At 44.1% G+C, this 17,650-nt stretch overlaps 1 long non-coding RNA gene and 5 other non-coding genes across 6 annotated transcripts; 3 read left to right on the plus strand and 3 right to left on the minus strand.

The window, feature by feature from the left end:
• Positions 1-1,719: 1,719 nt before the first annotated feature.
• Positions 1,720-1,815, minus strand: Trnai-uau. Its single transcript has 2 exons — positions 1,778-1,815; positions 1,720-1,755 (listed from the first exon to the last, which is right to left on the minus strand). It is a non-coding gene; the product is annotated as a tRNA-Ile (tRNA).
• Positions 1,816-4,315: 2,500 nt separating this feature from the next.
• Trnav-cac lies at positions 4,316-4,388 on the plus strand. The gene has a single exon. It is a non-coding gene; the product is annotated as a tRNA-Val (tRNA).
• Positions 4,389-10,777: 6,389 nt separating this feature from the next.
• On the plus strand, positions 10,778-10,850 carry Trnav-aac. Its single transcript has one exon. It is a non-coding gene; the product is annotated as a tRNA-Val (tRNA).
• Positions 10,851-11,054: 204 nt separating this feature from the next.
• On the plus strand, positions 11,055-11,127 carry Trnaa-agc. The gene has a single exon. It is a non-coding gene; the product is annotated as a tRNA-Ala (tRNA).
• Positions 11,128-13,914: 2,787 nt separating this feature from the next.
• On the minus strand, positions 13,915-13,988 carry Trnai-aau. Its single transcript has one exon. It is a non-coding gene; the product is annotated as a tRNA-Ile (tRNA).
• A 75-nt stretch (positions 13,989-14,063) lies between these two features.
• On the minus strand, positions 14,064-14,940 carry LOC121143573. The gene is made up of 2 exons (XR_005880799.1): positions 14,758-14,940; positions 14,064-14,662 (listed from the first exon to the last, which is right to left on the minus strand). It is a non-coding gene; the product is annotated as an uncharacterized LOC121143573 (long non-coding RNA).
• Between the last annotated feature and the right edge of the window lie 2,710 nt (positions 14,941-17,650).

Below are 17,650 nucleotides of genomic sequence, written 5' to 3' on the forward strand. Positions count from 1 at the left end.
TCATCACCATGAGCTCCAGAGCCTCCAGGAGGAGAGGCTCAGGCTGAGTCTGCACCGCAGGTGCTTCTCTTGCTGCTCTTCTTTGGGATTCTCACTTCCTTCATGAGCATGAACCTCCTCCACTCCATCAGAAAACATCTGCACAAATACATTGGATGTGAGGAAGAGCATTCGGTACTGGCGATTTCTAAAGAAAGACAGATGGGGAAATGGATTTTCTTCACTCTTGGGCTCCTTCCTACTCTACACAGTTGTTCAGGATGCCATGGGAGGACCCAGTGGCTACATGGTACTGGGGGACAGCTGCCTGGGCTTGTCTACTGTTCTACCTCTCTAATCTCTGTGTCATGTATGGCCAAAGGGCTAAGGAGAGGAAGGTGGCATATAATTTCCCCTGGGAAGCCATTCCATTAGTCAAGCATTTTGTTTTTAGAAACAATTTTCTCTTAATTCAATAGTCATTTGAGTGGTGGATGTGTGTAGCATTATAACGGGACTGTAGAGGAGTATCAGTATGTTCTAAGAGCATGAGGTCATTTGCTGGTACAAGTAGTGAAGAGAGGAGGAGACATCTAAAGCTCATCCTCAGGATGCTGCTCACAGCCATCACTAACGTACCATCTACTTCCTATTTGTCTGGGGAAAGAGCAGTTAGGGGTTTTAGAAATGAAGGACACAAAGAAAGGTCTTCTGGAAAGACAGACATGTTCATTGGCATGGGATTTGTGTGCAAACTACATTTATCATTAGTTCCATGTCTGAAGTGTCAGTGGAAACAAAACAAGAAGAAAAAAATGCAAAAAAAAATGATTTCCAGAGATCTACAAGGATAACACCAACTGGAAAACTAAGTAATAGCAGAGAGACTACATTAATAGCCCCTACCTAATGATAAGGTTGATGACTTCCTTATATGACATCCTAGAACCTTCATCCAGCGATTGATGGAAGCAGAGACAGATACTCACAGCTAAACACTGAATTGACCCGCAGGAACCCAGTGACAGAGATGGAGGAGTGATGAGCAAAGGGGTCAAGACCATGCTGATGAAACCCACAAAGACAGCTGACTGGACAAGGCAGAGCTCTTGAACCCCAGACTGATGGTAGTAGATTAGTGTTCACCATGACTCCACCACAGACTTCAGGATGCTAATCACTAAAGCAGTTCTGGGTGGTTAGCTGCACTCCACCCCTTTACCCTGATCTGCAGAGAAGGCCTGTTACTAACTGTTGGAGTGCACATTAAGTGCAGGCATTGCATTCTCCCATCATTCTGCCTAAACTAAAGATATATACACCAGGAATTGCTTTACTCCAGTGATTTAAACAAACAAACAAACAAACAGGATTTTGCTAGGTACCTGGGGCTGATCTAGAAGTGGCAATCTTCCTGCTTCAACATCTCAAATGCTAGGCAGGCCCAACTACAGCACACTGTCCTAAGGTTCTACTGCATCACAACATTACATTTACAGAAGCAGGAAAGCAGCCTGTTACTAGGCAAACTAAAACTAGTTCAAGATTTCCAGGAAGCTTGAAAACAGATTCTATCTTCCCATTCCACCACCGCTACCATGTGACTTTCATTTGCGTTGGAAAATAAATAGTGAAGCCTAAATTGCTACCATAAATCCTACTGTATTGTTCCCCAAACCAGAGGATGAGACCAAAGGTGGGGTGCGGGGGGGGGGAAGCTTGCCTCAAATTTGAAAATAATGCTCCAGGTGAGGCTCGAACTCACAACCTCGGCATCGCTCTCGCGCACACACTGTCGTATAAGTACCGCGCGCTAACCGATTGCGCCACTGGAGCACTCACGACATGCTTCCGGTCACTCCTTACACGGCCTACACTGGAACATCCAGCGGTTGCTAGACCACGGTACGGGTGCACACCCAGCATGCCCTCAGAGTCCCGTCCCACGCCCACACCCCCGGAGCGGGGTCTTCTGGTGCTTTACAGGCGCGCAGGGTTCAACCATGGACGCGGTGACTGCGGCTCTGAAACCGAAGCGGAAGCGGTGCGGGCTCTAAGAGCTGCGTCCTCCGTTCTTCCCACCAAGCAGCTGGTAACAGCCCTTGCGACCTAGGAGGAGGTTGCTATCTGCGCGGTCCCAAAGTCGTTCCCTGTCCTCCACATTGGCGTGAAAGGATGTTCCGTAGAAGACGCGGAGTCCCGGCGACAAACGGGATTCCCCAAAGCTGCATTTCCTCCTGCGATGGTTCGGTCAACAAATGCTGGAGAATCCAAAGGACTTATTTCCGGAGAGAATAGGGCATTCTTGGGGCCTTGCCTTATGTTGCCCGATGGCCACACATGGTCTGGAAGGGAACAAGAGACTCTGTGTTCCTTAATCGACTGTGTGGAAGTCCTGAGAGTTGAAACGAAGGAAAACATCTGGGGATGGCCCAGCTCAGGAGTATCAGAGCCCTGTGAGGTATATGTCACCCCTATCCTACCAGAAGGAGGAAAGAGCTGGTGTTGGTGAAGTGTGGAAAAAAGAGGATGCTCGCTCAGTTTTGATGGATGTAAATTATCACAGCCATTAAAGGCACCAGCATGCAAATTCCCTGAGAAATTTAGCAATAGAGTCATGGACTCACAATTGCTCTGTCCATGGTGATGAGCCTTGTCTTCTGAAAAACTGGTTCCTCATTCACCGCAGGGTTATTCCCAACAAACAAGATAGGGAATCAAGCTACTGTCCGTCAGCGGACAGCTGAAAATACAGCAGATACACATGGAACGGAAGCTACTCAGCCTTTCATAAAGTGGCTCTGTCACTTACAACCACCGGAATGAAATTAGGACATGGTGTTAACCGGCCACTGAGGGACAAATTCCACAGGCCTCCACTTAAAGTGTGGAATCTGAGTGTTCCGCTGGCAGCAGCAGAGTAGAGTCATGTCACCAGGGGCTGGGGATGGAAGAGGTCAGTTATCTTAGTTACTTTGATTTAACTAGCCCATGATAATACTACCATCGAACCCTTTACTAAGCAAGTTTCGAATGTATGTTTTGAAACTAGGAAACAATGGGACTAATAGGGGTTTCTGTCACACAGTGGTTATCGCTCTCGCCTAACACGCGCCAGAAGTCCTCTGTTCAAAACCCGGCAGAAGCAGGGTTTTTTGTTTGTTTGTTTGTTTTTGTTTTCCACTTTCTCCTTTGTTTTCAGACTCTCAACTCAGTCCACTCCATACATTTTGTAGCAGTTAGTATATAAGAACGGCTTTGTTTGTTTGTTTGTTTGTTTTTTGCTTTGACTGTCGTGCTTTTCTGGAACCTAGATACACCCGGTAACTTTGTAAGGACAAGTTGATCCAATGGCCACACATACACACACACACACACACACACACACATACACAAAATACAAAAAATGAGTAAGGTGTCAGGGGATTAGCTCAAATGGTAGAGCGCTCGCTTAGCATGCGAGAGATAGTGGGATCGATGCCCACATCCTCCAATTATTATGTTACCTTCACAGCATTGGAAATGTACTCAACTCCATTACTACTATTACTAAGGCTTTCCTGTATAAACTTCAGTGCGCCACCCTTGAAGACACAATCACTTTAGGATTTCCCCCCTTAAACCACTCCGTCCTATAAATTCTCTGCCGGTCTCTCTGGAATCTTTCTTTTCCTCGATAGTTTGCCCACTCAACCATGTTGATGGAGGGCAGTTTTGCAACAAACACACTGGAGCTGCCCAAAGCCCTGCACTGCCACCGACAGCGTCGCGTGGATAAACTCGGCCTGACTGGGATCCTCTCTGCTACTCTCAATTTTCCATTTCTAAGCTCTGCTCAATAAATAAATAAATAAATAAATAAATAAATAAATAAATAAATGAATGAATGAATGAATAAATGAATAAATGAATAAATAAAATAAAGGTGAAACTCTTTCCTTAACACATTGCTGGGACTTTTTCCGTCACCTGTCCGGGTTCTCTCAAAAGAGCTCCAGCGTCAACAACACTCTCCTCCACGTGTCTCCGGATGATCAGGCTCCTTCACTCCGTGTGTTTTGCATACCCGTGATTCCTCTGCGATGCACGCTGCGTCTCCACGCACGCGGGATTTCCTACTCCCGCCCTTCTCCCTCCCTTGAGCGCTCTCCCCTTGGCGTGCCTCTCAAGTCACCTCTGGGCCATGTCGCCTCTCCACTAGGCCTTTTATCTTTAGCTTGGTTGCATTCTTTGCAGTTCTCTCTGTTCATGTGAATCTGTAACTTCTAAATGACCGTTTAGCAAGAATGGAATGTCTGTCTTCGATTGTAAAGTTACAGCACTGTCACCAAAGGGTGTTTCCGTAGTGTAGTGGTTATCACGCTCGCCTCACACGCGAGAGGTCCCCGGTTCGAAACCGGGCGGAAACAGCAGTTTTTTCTTCATTACAAATCTCCGAAGATCTCTGATTTTCAATGGATCCTACACCGGTCTTTCTCAGCCAGACCTATTGTTATGTTGAGATAGTCTGAGGACTTTTATCATGAAGTGTTGCTGGACATTGTCCAACACCCTTTATACACATAATGAGATGGTTGTGTTTCTTGTCTTTCCGTCTGTTTATAGGTGGATTATGTTTATTGATTCACATATACTGAACTATCTCTGGAATGAAACCTTTTTAATCATGGTAGAAAAACTTTTTGATATGTTGTTGGATTCTGTTAGCAAGCATTTTATTGAGAATTTTTGCATCTATGTCGATAAGGGATATTGGTCTATAATTTGTGTTGGGTCTTTGTGTGGTTTTGGTATCAGGGCAGAGTAGTTGTGAAAAAAAGGAATAAAGAAGTGTTCCTTTAGTTACTATTAGTGGAGCAATCTGAGCAGTGTTGTTCATTCTTCTTTGAAGGTCTACTAAAATATCTGAGCCTGGTTTGTTTTGTTTTGCTTGGTTTGGTTTTGCTTTGCTTTGTTTGATTGGGGACTTACTTCTATTTTTCTATAGGTTACAGGTATGTCTAAATTGATCTTGACTTAACTTTGATAGGTTGTCATATCAAGAAATTCATGCATTTCCTGTAAGTTTTCAATTTGGAAATACATGTGAATTATGCCCTTATGATTCACTGAATTTTCTCACTGTCCACTATAATGTCCCATTTTCATCTTTACTACTGTTAATTTGGATCTTCTCCTTGTGCATGTTATTTATTTGGCTAAAAGTTGTCTCAAAGAACTAATTCATTTCATTCATTCTTTGAAGTGTGTTTTATATGTTTGTTTCTGTTTCATTGACTTCATCCTGGAGTTTCATTATTTCTTGCCATCTACTCTGTTGGGGTGCTATTCCTTCTTGTCATTCTCTAGAGCTTTCAGAATGACACTTGTGTCGCTATATTACTATTATGAGATCTCTCCAGTCTTTTAATGTAGTTGCTTCTTAGAACTGCCTTCCTTGTGTCCAATAGGTGTGAGTGTGTTGTGCTATTATTTTCATTCCATTTTAAAAGGATTTAATTTATTTCCCGTATTTTTCACTCAGTAGTGAGTTATTCAGTTTCCATCAGTTTATATATTTTCTGCTGCTCTTGACATCCAGCTTTAATCCATGGTGATCAGGTAGGAGGCAGAGAGGTTTTCAGTTTTCTTCTATCTATGGGGACTTGCTTTGTGCCCTGGTATGTGGCCAATTTTGGAGCAAGTCTCATGAGTTGCTAAAAAGAAAGTGTATTCTTTAGTGTTTAGCTGTCATGTTCTGTAATGTCTGCCAGGTTCGTTTGACTTATGATGTTATTTAACTCCAGTGTTTCTCTAGTTTCTGTCTGGATGACATGTCTATTGAGGAAAGTTGGGCATTGAAATCATCCATTATCCCTGTGTGTGAATAAATATGTGATTTTAGCTGTGTAGTATTTCTTTGGTGAATATACTTGTGTTTGGTGAATAACTGTTTACAATTGCAGTATCTTAATGGTGGGTTTTTTTTTTAAAGAGTATGTAGTATCCTTCCCCTCTTCTGGACAGTTTTTTGTTAGTAGTCTATTTAGTCTGATATTAAAGTAAGTACACCTGATTATTTCTTGGGTCCATGTGCTTGGAATTCCTGTTTCCATTTGTTTTACCCTGAGGCAATGGGTATTCTTGATGATGAGGTTTGTTTTTTGCTTTCATCAGCAAGATTGATTCTGTTTTGTATTCTAATCTGTCAGTCTGTTATCAATGAGCAATGGTCATTGATTTCTGGTCTTTTGTTGTTAGGATGTGAGTTTTACCCCTCTTTTGATGAACTGTTCTGGGAGTATTTTTTCCATGTGACTTTTTGGATGTAGCCAATCTCCTCAGACTGAAGTTTTCCTTCTAGTGTTTTCTGTAAAACTGGATTGGTAGGTAGAGATTACTTAAATTTAATTTTGCCATAGAATGTCTTTCTTTCCCTACTGGTTGTGGTTGATAGTTTTTCAGGGGGTAGTACTCTGGACTGGCATCTGTAGTCTCTCTGAATTATGGAACATCTGTCCAGGCCCTACTGGCTTTCAGAGTGTTCATTGAGAAGACAGGTATTATTCTAGTGGGTATATATTAATGTGGATTTTCTCCTTGTATGTTATTTAATTTGGCTAAAAGGTTGTAAATCATGTTGATTTTCTCAAAGAATCATTTCATTGATTCTTTGAACTGTGGACAGAAGTTTCTGTACCACCTCGTCCTAGGTTATTCAGTTAGTCCCAAATAAGCACGCAGCGTCTTATATTAATGATTATAAACTATTTGGTCTATTTGCTCAGGCTTCTTATTGGATAGCTTTCTCTTACTTATTAACCCATTTCTAGTAGTCTGTGGACCTCCATGTGGTCTTGGCTTACCAGGGATGCCTAGTTCTCTTGCTTCCTCAGCAACTACATGGTGTCTCCCTGACTCTGCCTACTACCTTTCTCTATCCCTGTGTGAATTTCCCACCTGGCTAAATCCTGCCTGTCCATTGGTTGAAACACCTTTATTCATCAACCAATAAGAGAAACATATATTCACAGAATACAGAAGGACATCCCCCATCACCTTTTCAAGATTGATCTTCTTCATTCACAATTTTTAATATTGTTTCTTTGTTCTTTATATTTAATGTTTTGATTATTGTAGGAACTTTCTTTTCTGGTCCTGTCCATTCAGTGTTCTGTATGCTTCTTATACTGGGAAACATTGTTAGATTGGGGAATTTTCTTCTATGATTTTATTAAAAATGTTTTCTCTAGGACAAACATGGTATGTGATCTTATTAGCTGTAAAGTAAAAGGTAATCATGCTGCAATACATAGATCCACAGAAGCTAAGTAACAAAGTGAACTCAAAAGATCTCCTAGGAAGGGCAGCTAGAATAGATTTTTAAGGGGTGGACAAGGATGAACAGGTGGGGGTGAGTATAGAGGAAAAGAGTACTGGGCTGGGGATCACTGGAACTGTGCTGCATTATAGGGTTAGGTAGAAACCTAGTGCAATGGAAATTCCCAAGAAATTACGAGGATGACCCTGGTGAAAATTCCTAGTAGTAAGGAGATACCAAGCCTAAACTGGCTATATTCTGTAGCCAGGTAAGGATTCTAATGGAGGGATTGGGGCATGACCCAAGCCACAAAACCTTCAATCTACAATTTGTCGGGTCTGCAAGATATGCTGAGTAAAGGTGGTGCAGAACTTGTGACCAACCAATGACTGCCCAGCTTGAAACATATGTCACAAGAGGAAGCCCACACCCTCTGGGCTAGGGACCAGAGAAAGGATAGCAGAGAGACATAGGATAGATAGGATAGAACCAAACACAATGGGGGGGATGTCAATAAAATAAATGGTTCCTAAGGATACTCTGCTAAACTTGTAGACTGGAGCCTAACATCATCATCATCACAAATGCTTCATCCAGCAACTGATGGGAGCAAATACAGACATCAGAATCAAACATTAGGTGGAGCTCTAGAAACGTCTGGAAGATGGGGAGGAAGGCTTGTAGGAGTCTAGCACACCACAATAAAATGGCCTAGAGGCTCAACTAACCAGGGCTCATAGAGATCACAGAGATGTCAGGGACCCTGTATGAGTCTGACCTAGTTCCTCCGAATGTACGCTGTAGTTGTGTAGATTGGTGCTCTTGTGGGACTCCTAACATTGTGAATAGGGGCTGTCTCTGACTCTTTACCCTGCTTTTGAGACTGTTTTCTCCCATTGGGTTGCCTCATTCACTTTAATATGAGGGGAGGTGCCAAGTCTTATTGCAACATGATAAGACATGTTTGGTTGATTCCCTGGGAGGCCTGTCCTTTTCTGAATGGAAGCAGACGAGGAGAGGATCAGGTGGGGAGGGTGGTTGGGGGATGGTGACTGGGAGGAGAGGGGGAGGGGAATCTACACTTGGGATGTAATATGAGAGAGAAGAATAAATAAAAAATATTTTCTGTGCTTTTGATCAGATTTCCTGGCTGTTTTGTGATTAGATTGAAAGACCCCTACTCAGGGCCCCCCCTAGGAAAAAGAAAAACAAAGCCAAGCCATTGCCTAGTGGAAAAACCCAGACAGGTGTCTCACCCTCAAAACAGGATGTCTCTACTCACTATAGCAATCATGAGACCCGGATACTAATTGCTGAAGCGTGCTGGGAACTTTCATATGACAATACTAGAAAACCTAGTCCTTGGCAACTACCCTGGCCCCCAATTGTGTCTGATCGCTGTAGCAATCATAGGACCCGGATACTAATTGTTGAAGCATGCCGGGGTCTTTCATGTAGGAAACCTAGTCCTTGGCAACTACCCCTGCCCTCCCCAGATGATCTCAGCCCATGCTTCAGTAGCCAATGAAATATCTGTTGCTATGCTGATACTTATGTAATCATTAAAACTCCATAAATAGTGTACTCCCTACAAGCCCGGTATGCTCTGCACCCAAGTTGCAGTAGCATCCGCAGGCGCCTGTGTACCCAATAAATCGCCTCTTGCATTTGCATCCAGTGGTCTGGCCCCGTCCTTGGGCAGAGGATTCGGTCCGGTGCCCGGCGCTTTGATGCCGAGGTTTTACAAGATTTTTTTTTAGATCTAGTATTTTCTTTGAGCTTTCTGTTTAATCTATCATGTCTTCAAATTTTCTCTTGAATGTCTTGTAATCTGTTGATGAGGTTTACCTCTGAGGTTTTTGTTTGAAACATTTAGTCTTTTATTTCTAGTTTTAGTTCAGTTTGCATTTTCTTTAGTGATTCTATTTCCACTTTCATTTCTCGAAATATTTACCTCATTTTACTGTCTTGTGGATTCTTTTCTGTGAGAGACACCGTGATCACGGCAACTCTTAATCGGGGCTTGCTCACAGTTCCAGAGGTCCAGTGCAGGGCAGGGGCGTGGCAGCACACAGGCACACATGTGCTAGGGAAGGAGCTGAGAGATCTGCTTCTAGATGTACAGGCTGCAGGAGCAGAGAATGAGCCACTATGCCTTGACTGAGCTTCTGAAAGCTCCAAGCCCACCCCCAGCAGCGCTCTTCCTACAGTAAGGCCACATCTGCTCCAACAAGGCCACATGTCCTAGTGCTTTTGGGAGCCATTTTCATTCAAACTGCCGTGCTAATTCAACTGTTTGTGTTTCCACAGTGTTTGGTAAGGCATTTGTACAGATCCTTTTCAATATTCGTAAATACTGTTTTTAAGTCCTGATCATATGCTGCAGCTTTACTGCATTTCAAAAGCCTATTGCAATAGGGTTACTGGTTTCTCCAGGAGACATGTTTTCCTGCCTGTTCATGTAGGCAATGGAGTTATATAATATTTGAGGTGTTTCTTGGGGTAGACAGCTGATCTGGTCCCAGTTGGATGGATATTCTGGTCTTTGGTCGCTGTTGCCCACTCTGGATCCTAGGCAAGTGTGGTAGCTGTGTGTTTCCTAGTGGAGAGGGTTTCTGCGGGTGGGTAGGTGACACAAAGGAATGGAGACGGGCTATGAGGAAAGGCTCAGGAGCAGTGGAAAAGAGCTAAGGGGACACTGAATTTCCACCAAAAGCCAAAGTCCCCAAGGATGGAGTGGGGAGAGGGGACTCCTGTATTTCAGCCCAGTGTGGCTGGCCACTGGGAGTGCCTGGGAAAAAGGATTTCTGTGTGTCATTGGCTGATATAAAGGGAAGGCGGATAGGATCCACAGGGGAGCTTAATTATTTGATGTATTTAAGAATATTTGCATGCAGTGCACAATGAGGACAAAAGAGGGCGGCAGATCCCCTATTACTGGAATTTAAAATGCGGTTGAGGCACTTTGTGGGTGCTGAGAGTCAAAGCTAGATTCTCTAGCATGACAATGCTTTTAGAAATTAAAAATAGAGTTACAGAGCCATCCCTCTATTTGGCACGAGGCCACAGAAGTGGAATCGAGAAATTCTCAGACATTTGTTTGTTCACAGGAACCGATGCCTGTCTTGAGATGCTCACTCCTTCATATCCTGAGGATAATCCAGAAAAGGATTATTGACAGGAGGATTAATATTATGAAGCGACTTTGTCCATCGAAACCAAAGAAGCTGAGGACATTGTGTTAAGTGAGGTGAACCAGCCTCCGAGGGACAGATTCCACAGGACTTCACTTACACTGTGGAATCTGAGCGTTCATCTGGCACTAGAAGAGTAGAGCAGCGTCACCAAGGACAGGGGATGAAGTGGACAGTCACCTTAGTTACTTTGATTTAGCTAGCTCATGTTACAAGCCTATTCACCCAATACCACCCTCGAACCATCTACTCAGCAAATTTCGATTATATTGTCATGAAACTAAGAAAATAGACAGCTTCGAGGGTTTCCGTAGTGTAGTGGTTATCACGCTCGCCTAACACGCGAGAGGTCCCCGGTTCGAAACCGGGCGGAAACAAGGGTTTCTTTCTTGTCACTTTTTTCTGTTTTCAGAGTCTCAGCTTACTCCCTACAGTTTTCAGCTCTTGAGACAAAAGACTCTTGCCTCTGCCATTTTTTACTTGACTGCCATGCTTTCCTGGGCCATAGATGCGGCAGGCAACTCTGTGAGGATTGACTGGACACAAAAGAAAGAACAAAGAAAAGATAAGCCACAGTGGTCGGGGAATTAGCTCAAATGGTAGAGCGCTCGCTTAGCATGCGAGAGGTAGTGGGATCGATGCCCACATTCTCCAGTCCTTCCTTTTAGACCTCCAGTCACTTTCTTAGAAAGTGCACCTTGGATTAGTTCACCCTAACCGTTGCTCTCATACTCACAATATAAACTTCGGGGCTCCCTTGAGTACCCAGTGTTCTCAGCACCTAACAAATACTTGAGTCACAGCTTCTTTCTGAGCAACCAACCAGGTGTAGTGCTTTACCATTAAACCAGATCCTGCTCTTTGCTTTAAGTTCTCTGGAGTCTTTTGCCAGGGTTCTTCTGTGCTTCCCAGGAAGACAGCTTTGCACCGCCCTGCACAGCCACCTGCACCATCGGGTGGACAAACCTCCACTTGCCCGGAGTGGGGCGTAGCTTCCTCCCCACTACTCTCAGTTTCCCATTTCTAAGCTCTGTGAAAAACCGAGAGAATGACATTGCTCTGACCATTTGAGCCATCTACCCTGGTTCTCTCAAAAGCTCTCCATCATCTACAACATTCTCCTCGAGGTGTCTCCGAGTGTCCATGCTCGTCCTCCTACCCCCTGCCCCCCCCGTGTGTTTTAAACCTTGGAGTTTCCCCTACAGTAACACTTTTTGTCTCTACCTTCAGAAGATAGTGTGGAATGCTTACACTCTGCCCTGCCTTCTGCCAGAAGTTCTAACTGGGAATGCTCCTCCTGACACTCCTAGTCTAAAAAACAACCATTGAACCCACCGAGGACACCTTCACCACAGCGGATTGAACGTGTATGTATCGCGTGGGCTATCTAAACCGGGGCATACCGGTAGATCATCTAGATCCAAGATGGACTTTCTTTGTTCCAGAATCTGAAATGATATCGTGGACATTTTGTTTTTGTTTTTGTTCGGTTTTGTTTTTGTTTTTGTTTTTGTTCTCTGGAAGAAAGAAGCAGCAGGTAAGCCTTGCTTGGCCCATCAGTAGAAGACTCACTCTAAGTAGCAGGGCCTGGGAATTGAGGACCTAGTCGGAGGCCTCAAGACAGGGGAACAAGGACAGCAACCTGTAGGCTCCAGCTGTGTGAGGATGAGGAGAATGAATGCTGGTGGTAGAAGGGGAGAGCTCCGGGTTCTGGTTCAAGGGCATAATCTGCAGATTTACCTCTGTACCTCAGGTCCTCACGTGAGGAATCTTCCCACCTATAAAATAACAGTGTGTGGGCACACGGCTCAGGGTCTGGGCCCAGGGCTCTTTGGCATGCTCCTCTGGCACACACAGTAGAGTACAGGAAGGGACTTGCCGATATTAGGTCCGGAGCTTTCTTTCCTCAGAAGTTATGGTGGCAAGGGCAAACTCAGTGGCTCTTTCCATGCAGGAGAATTTCCTCCTGCCGCCTAGACCTGAATGCCAACCTGGTCTGAATCTGCCTTGGTAGAGTCCCAGAGTGATAGAGTCCCAGCTCTGGGCGAGGAGACAACTACCAGGAACTCAGTCTACATTCAAGGCTGTGGAGGTTGGGAGATTAGAAACTTGTAGGTTTTTTTCTTTTTTTTCTTTTTCTTTTTTTGGTTTTTTTTATGAGACATGGTTTCTCTGTATTGTTTTGGAGGATTTCGGTCCAGCCTGGCCTCAAACTCACAGAGATCTGCCTGCCTCTGCCTCCCAAGTGCTGGGATTAAAGGCGTGCGCCAAAACCACCCGGCTGAGGATTTTTTTTCCATTAAAAGTTGAAATTATTTTTTTCAATTTCTATGAAGAATTGTGTTGGAATTTTAATGGGCATTACACTGAAGCTGAAACTTGCTTTTGGAAAAATGCCCAGTTTCACAGTATTAATGCTATCAATCCAAGAGTATAGGAGACCTTTCCATCTTTTAGTGTCTTCTTCACTGTCTTAAAGCTTTTATTTAAATATCTTTGCTTCCTTGGTTAGAGTTATTCTAGGATATTTTTAGAATTCTGAGACAGGTACTCTCTCCCTGATATCTTTTTCTGGTTGTCATTCGCATATATGAGGGCTGCTGGTTTTTATTCTCCCCTTTAACACTTCCATACCAGCAGTTTACAAACACAATGGCACAAGGTTACTTTTTCTCTCACTTTCTCTTCTATTTTCAGACCCTCAGCCCACTCCCTGCGCTTTTGAGCAGTAGGGACATAAGAATCATGGCTCTACGATTTTGTCCTTGACTGTCATACATACCTTCCTGAGCTCAAGAGATAGCAGGTTAACTGTGTGAGAAGGTGTTGAAGCATTGGGAACATAGACCATACAAGGAGTTACCAGAATGCGGGGGAGGGGGGATTAGCTCAAATGGTAGAGCACTGGCTTAGCTAGAGGTAGCGGAATCGATGCCCACATCCTCCAAGTTTTAGTTTTAACGGGGCTTACAACGAGTGCTGGGAGGGACAAAGGCAAGACTGAGAAAAGTGTCAGGAAAGATCTCTGCCAGAAAATGTTTTGGACCTCACTGAGCTGTTGGACACTGATGAATGGCTTGGGGTTCTGAACCCGATATTGCTCAGGTCAGTGTCTCTAGAGCAGCAGAAGGCAGGAAACAAACAGGAGTTCCCAGGTTTCTGATCCACTCGGGAAGTCAGAGTGAAGAGGCTGTAGGAAAAGTGAGGTGGAGAAAGAAAGGCTCAGGTTTTCGGTTGTTGCCCTCTGCTTCCAGAATGGATTCCTGCTAGAACTCGACTCCCTCCACCTGTGCTTTCAGGACACTAGAACCACAGAAACAAAACACAGAAGGGAGCTTGGGACCATATGGATGGAGTTCTTTGAAAAGTATTATGCTTAAATACGTTTCTTTGGTATGGCACTTTCCCTTCGGCTTGTTTTTGTTGAATTAAAATTTAGACTGGCCCGTACGGGGATCGAACCCGCGACCTTGGCGTTATTAGCACCACGCTCTAACCAACTGAGCTAACCGGCCAAGTTGAAAGATCTTCCCTACTAGATCTACAGGCATAGTAATAACACAAATGCTAATTTCAAAGAATTTGGAGAGTTTTGTTTTGTTAGCTCGTTTAATTTTTAAACTTTTCAGAAAAGAACTATGAGCTTCACACTGTTCTAAGACTGAATAAGGAAAAGAATGTAAATGTTTGTTGACCCATGTTTCTTGCACAATAGACAAGACACTTGCTCAGGCTGCAAGTTGTCCTCTCGTTGTGGAAGTGAGCAGTTCAAGCTGCGTTCTATTTTAAGGTGGTATGCCTTAATTAGCGTCCAGTAGATGAAAAGTGCGCTTCAAGTAGATATAAATTGAGGATTTTGTTCTGAAAGGAAACAAAATCTGTCCGGTACAGGGATCGAAGACGCGACATTGTCGTTATTACCAGCACCTTCTAGACAACTGACGTAAGCGTCTACATTGTAACTAACCACCTGATAACCTAGTCGACCCATCAAAATAAGGATGGATATAATTGCCAATTGAGAAAATTTGTAACTATGTTTTACTTAACGCTGTAAAACGTTATAAAACTCCTGGTGTTCCAAGTTGAAAGTTTCTCTGAGCAGATGCCTAGTATCCTCTGACCCGGAGGCTGCGATGGTCCTCATCCTGACTTCTGAAACAGCCCCTCGTCTTTCCGCATCCAGGAGCTAGGGTGACACGGAATATCTGTGACTGGGAAGTGGCCTGCGACCTCGGAGCCCGTAACCGCTGAGGCCAAAGCAGAGCATCAGCCTCCACATACCCAGTCGCTTGTTCTTCCGCCCCTCTTGGTGAAAAGACTTTGTTGATCCTGTTCACGAGGGACCGACCGACCCTCAGAGCTCCGGGTTCCTAGCTGGTGGCCTTGCTGGGGCAACAACCACAGGAGACACGAACAAAAGAGCCTTCGATAGAGCGCGACGTGTGACGCGTCAGGCACAGCTGCTAGAACGTCACAAGCCACTGCACCACTCTAAACTCAAACGGCTGTACCGCCAGGCTGCCAGGACCCTTGGGGCCATGGTCCACGAAGGCTCTGTCTGCGGGGCCCTAATTTCAACGCCCTTCTCTGCTGTTAATCCAGTAACTCTCCAAGGTTAGAAAACCTGTGCGTGAGCAGCCGCCAAGGACCTTACACACTTTCTCTGGTTTTCCCAGGAAACTTTATCCCCAAAGCCCCCGAATTGCCTCTCGGGTGGTCTTCTGCTGGCTGCTAAAAACTACAGAGATTCTGCGGAGGTGGGGCTCTTGGGCACAGTGAGCTTCATCAAGACATTTTAGCGGGATAGTTCATTTATATCTTTGGGAGATAAGGGAACAGTTCCTCAAAATGTTGACTTTTGTCCCTGTGCGTAGAAAGTTATGAATACATAGATATTCTGGTCCCATCGGTCTGTGTTAGACAGCATAAATCATTTCTGACTACCTCCACAGGGAGTTAACATTCCAAAATAACTACTCCATTCCCGTTGAGCTGTCTCGATACTGCTAAAATGCTTGCTAAATCGCACCCTAAAACGGAACGTTCAGTTCCTATCTGGGATTCTCTATTGGGGAGATTGTGAAAATCTCAGGTTCAAACCGCAAGCAGTGAAGTCTTGTAGTAAATTCCCGTTTGTGGGAAAAACCACGAACGACTCCAGTGCCGCTGACCTGTTTGTACCAAGCATTCCGATATTGAGCACTGAGGGAGAAATTAAGGCAACTGGGCTCTTCATTCGAGTTATTTCTGAAGGAAAGGAACAGGTTCCATCTGGTTATTTAAAGTTGAAAAGAGGAATTAGCCAAGATCTCAATCCTCCAGAGATGCCAGGCATACCAGATTAAAGATGGCGTGACCACCCAGGGCAGCTGACCTGGTATGTGTTATTCTTCGGATTTCATCTGCAGCACCACAAAACAGTCAATAACGCATGTTGGAAAAGCCAAAGCATCTCTGGGATGAAGACTTTTTGATGATGGTAGTTGTTAGTTGGGGTTTCTGTTGATGCCAAGTGACACCAGGACCAGAGCAACTCTTATAGAGGAAGACATTTGATGGGGCAGCTCACTTACAGTTCAGAGATCCATTCATTATCATCATGTTGGGACATGGGGTAAAATGACAAAAGATGTCTGCAATGCTTTGCCGTGTTGGGGCCCGTGTCTGGCATGCTGGGCTCTGCTAGAGCACCTTCAACCAAGGCACATAAGGCCAGAAAAGAAGACTGGAGTTTGGACCTTTGAGCGGGTCTTCTCTCTTCTGGGTGTTTTGTGATCTTGTAGGGCAGTACAACTCAAGTTTAGTTTTTGTTTTCTAATTGGGAAGACTTTTAGATAACATTTTAAATTGTGTTTTTCATTGAATGTTCCTTACAATGTAGTTCTTCATACTAAAAAACTTAATGTATTTTATTATTTAGGATGGCATCTTAGAAGTTTGAATAGTAGAGTGTGAAGAGCGTTAGGAGTATGTTTAAAATGTCAGAATGTTGAATACTCTGATGATACCTGGCATATATTGTCCCCACTCTCAAAAAGTAGCATGCCAGGAATCTATCTGAAAATTCTGAGAAACTCATGTTTTCACAGTGTGTTAGAATTCTAAATGTTATCACCTTTGATGAATAAACCTACCGTGTGTGTGTGTGTGTGTGTGTGTGTGTGTGTGTGTGTGTGTGTTTAGCTAAAAGTAAGGTTGGAAGAGGAGATGTGCTCCTGGAGTAGAAATTCTGAGTTCCGTGCCTTTGCTTGGGACTGTCCACTCCCACCTTTCTAATAGCACTTGTGTGGCTGGTCCAGGGGCAAAGCATCTATGGATTCACACTTTTGTTCTCTAATGCTTTCAAACACATTGGTACCAGGTCTCCCATTACAGTTGTCTTAGAATCTCTACAGGTAAACACAGCCTGACCTGTTGAAAGGAGACAGGTAAGATCCCTTCCATCTCTGAATCTCTAAAGCAACAGCATGGATATTGAGTGCTGGCCCTGCATTTACTTCCCTAGTCCTCACATTCATTAGGACGAATCCTAATGTAATCTTCTCCTACTTTTAGACTGAGACTTTGGCCATTGTGAAACTGCAGTGGCAAATTCCAGATGTCACCACTTTGCCTGGTGATGATGACTCATGATAAAATGCAACTTACCCTGTGATAATCCTTCTAAGGGACACACACAATTTTAGACTCACTCTTCCGTCCCTAGAACAATTTCAGAATTAATGCTTTGTGACCTCACACTGACTGAAGACAACCATGTCTAACAAATGTGAAAAGGAAAAGTATCTCAATTCGCCCAGCCCTGTGCTCCTGACGCCTCCCCTTCCCGGCCTCACCTGCACTATGTGCAGCCCTCTGCTCCACCCCCAACCATTCGCAGTCTACCTGCATTTAGTTTTGCAAGAGAGGACAATATTGATTCTCCTAGATGTGAACTGACCTCAGGATTTATCCTCAAGCCTTCTATTTGTGGAAGAGTGTTTCAGGGTATTTATATTGACTAGATTCATTTTCTTCTGTAAAGTGTGTGCACACATAAAAACCAAATTCACAGTGAAGATCCACATTAGAACTTTCAGATTCAGAAGGAAAAGCTTAGACATTTCTCTATCAAATGGCAGGGGAAGTTGTTGCATTCAAGTTAAAAGCTTACTTAGGATGGGACAGGCATTCT

This window comes from Mesocricetus auratus, unplaced genomic scaffold (genome assembly GCF_017639785.1).
Source record: "Mesocricetus auratus isolate SY011 unplaced genomic scaffold, BCM_Maur_2.0 Super-Scaffold_100013, whole genome shotgun sequence".
NCBI classification, from domain to species: domain Eukaryota; kingdom Metazoa; phylum Chordata; class Mammalia; order Rodentia; family Cricetidae; genus Mesocricetus; species Mesocricetus auratus.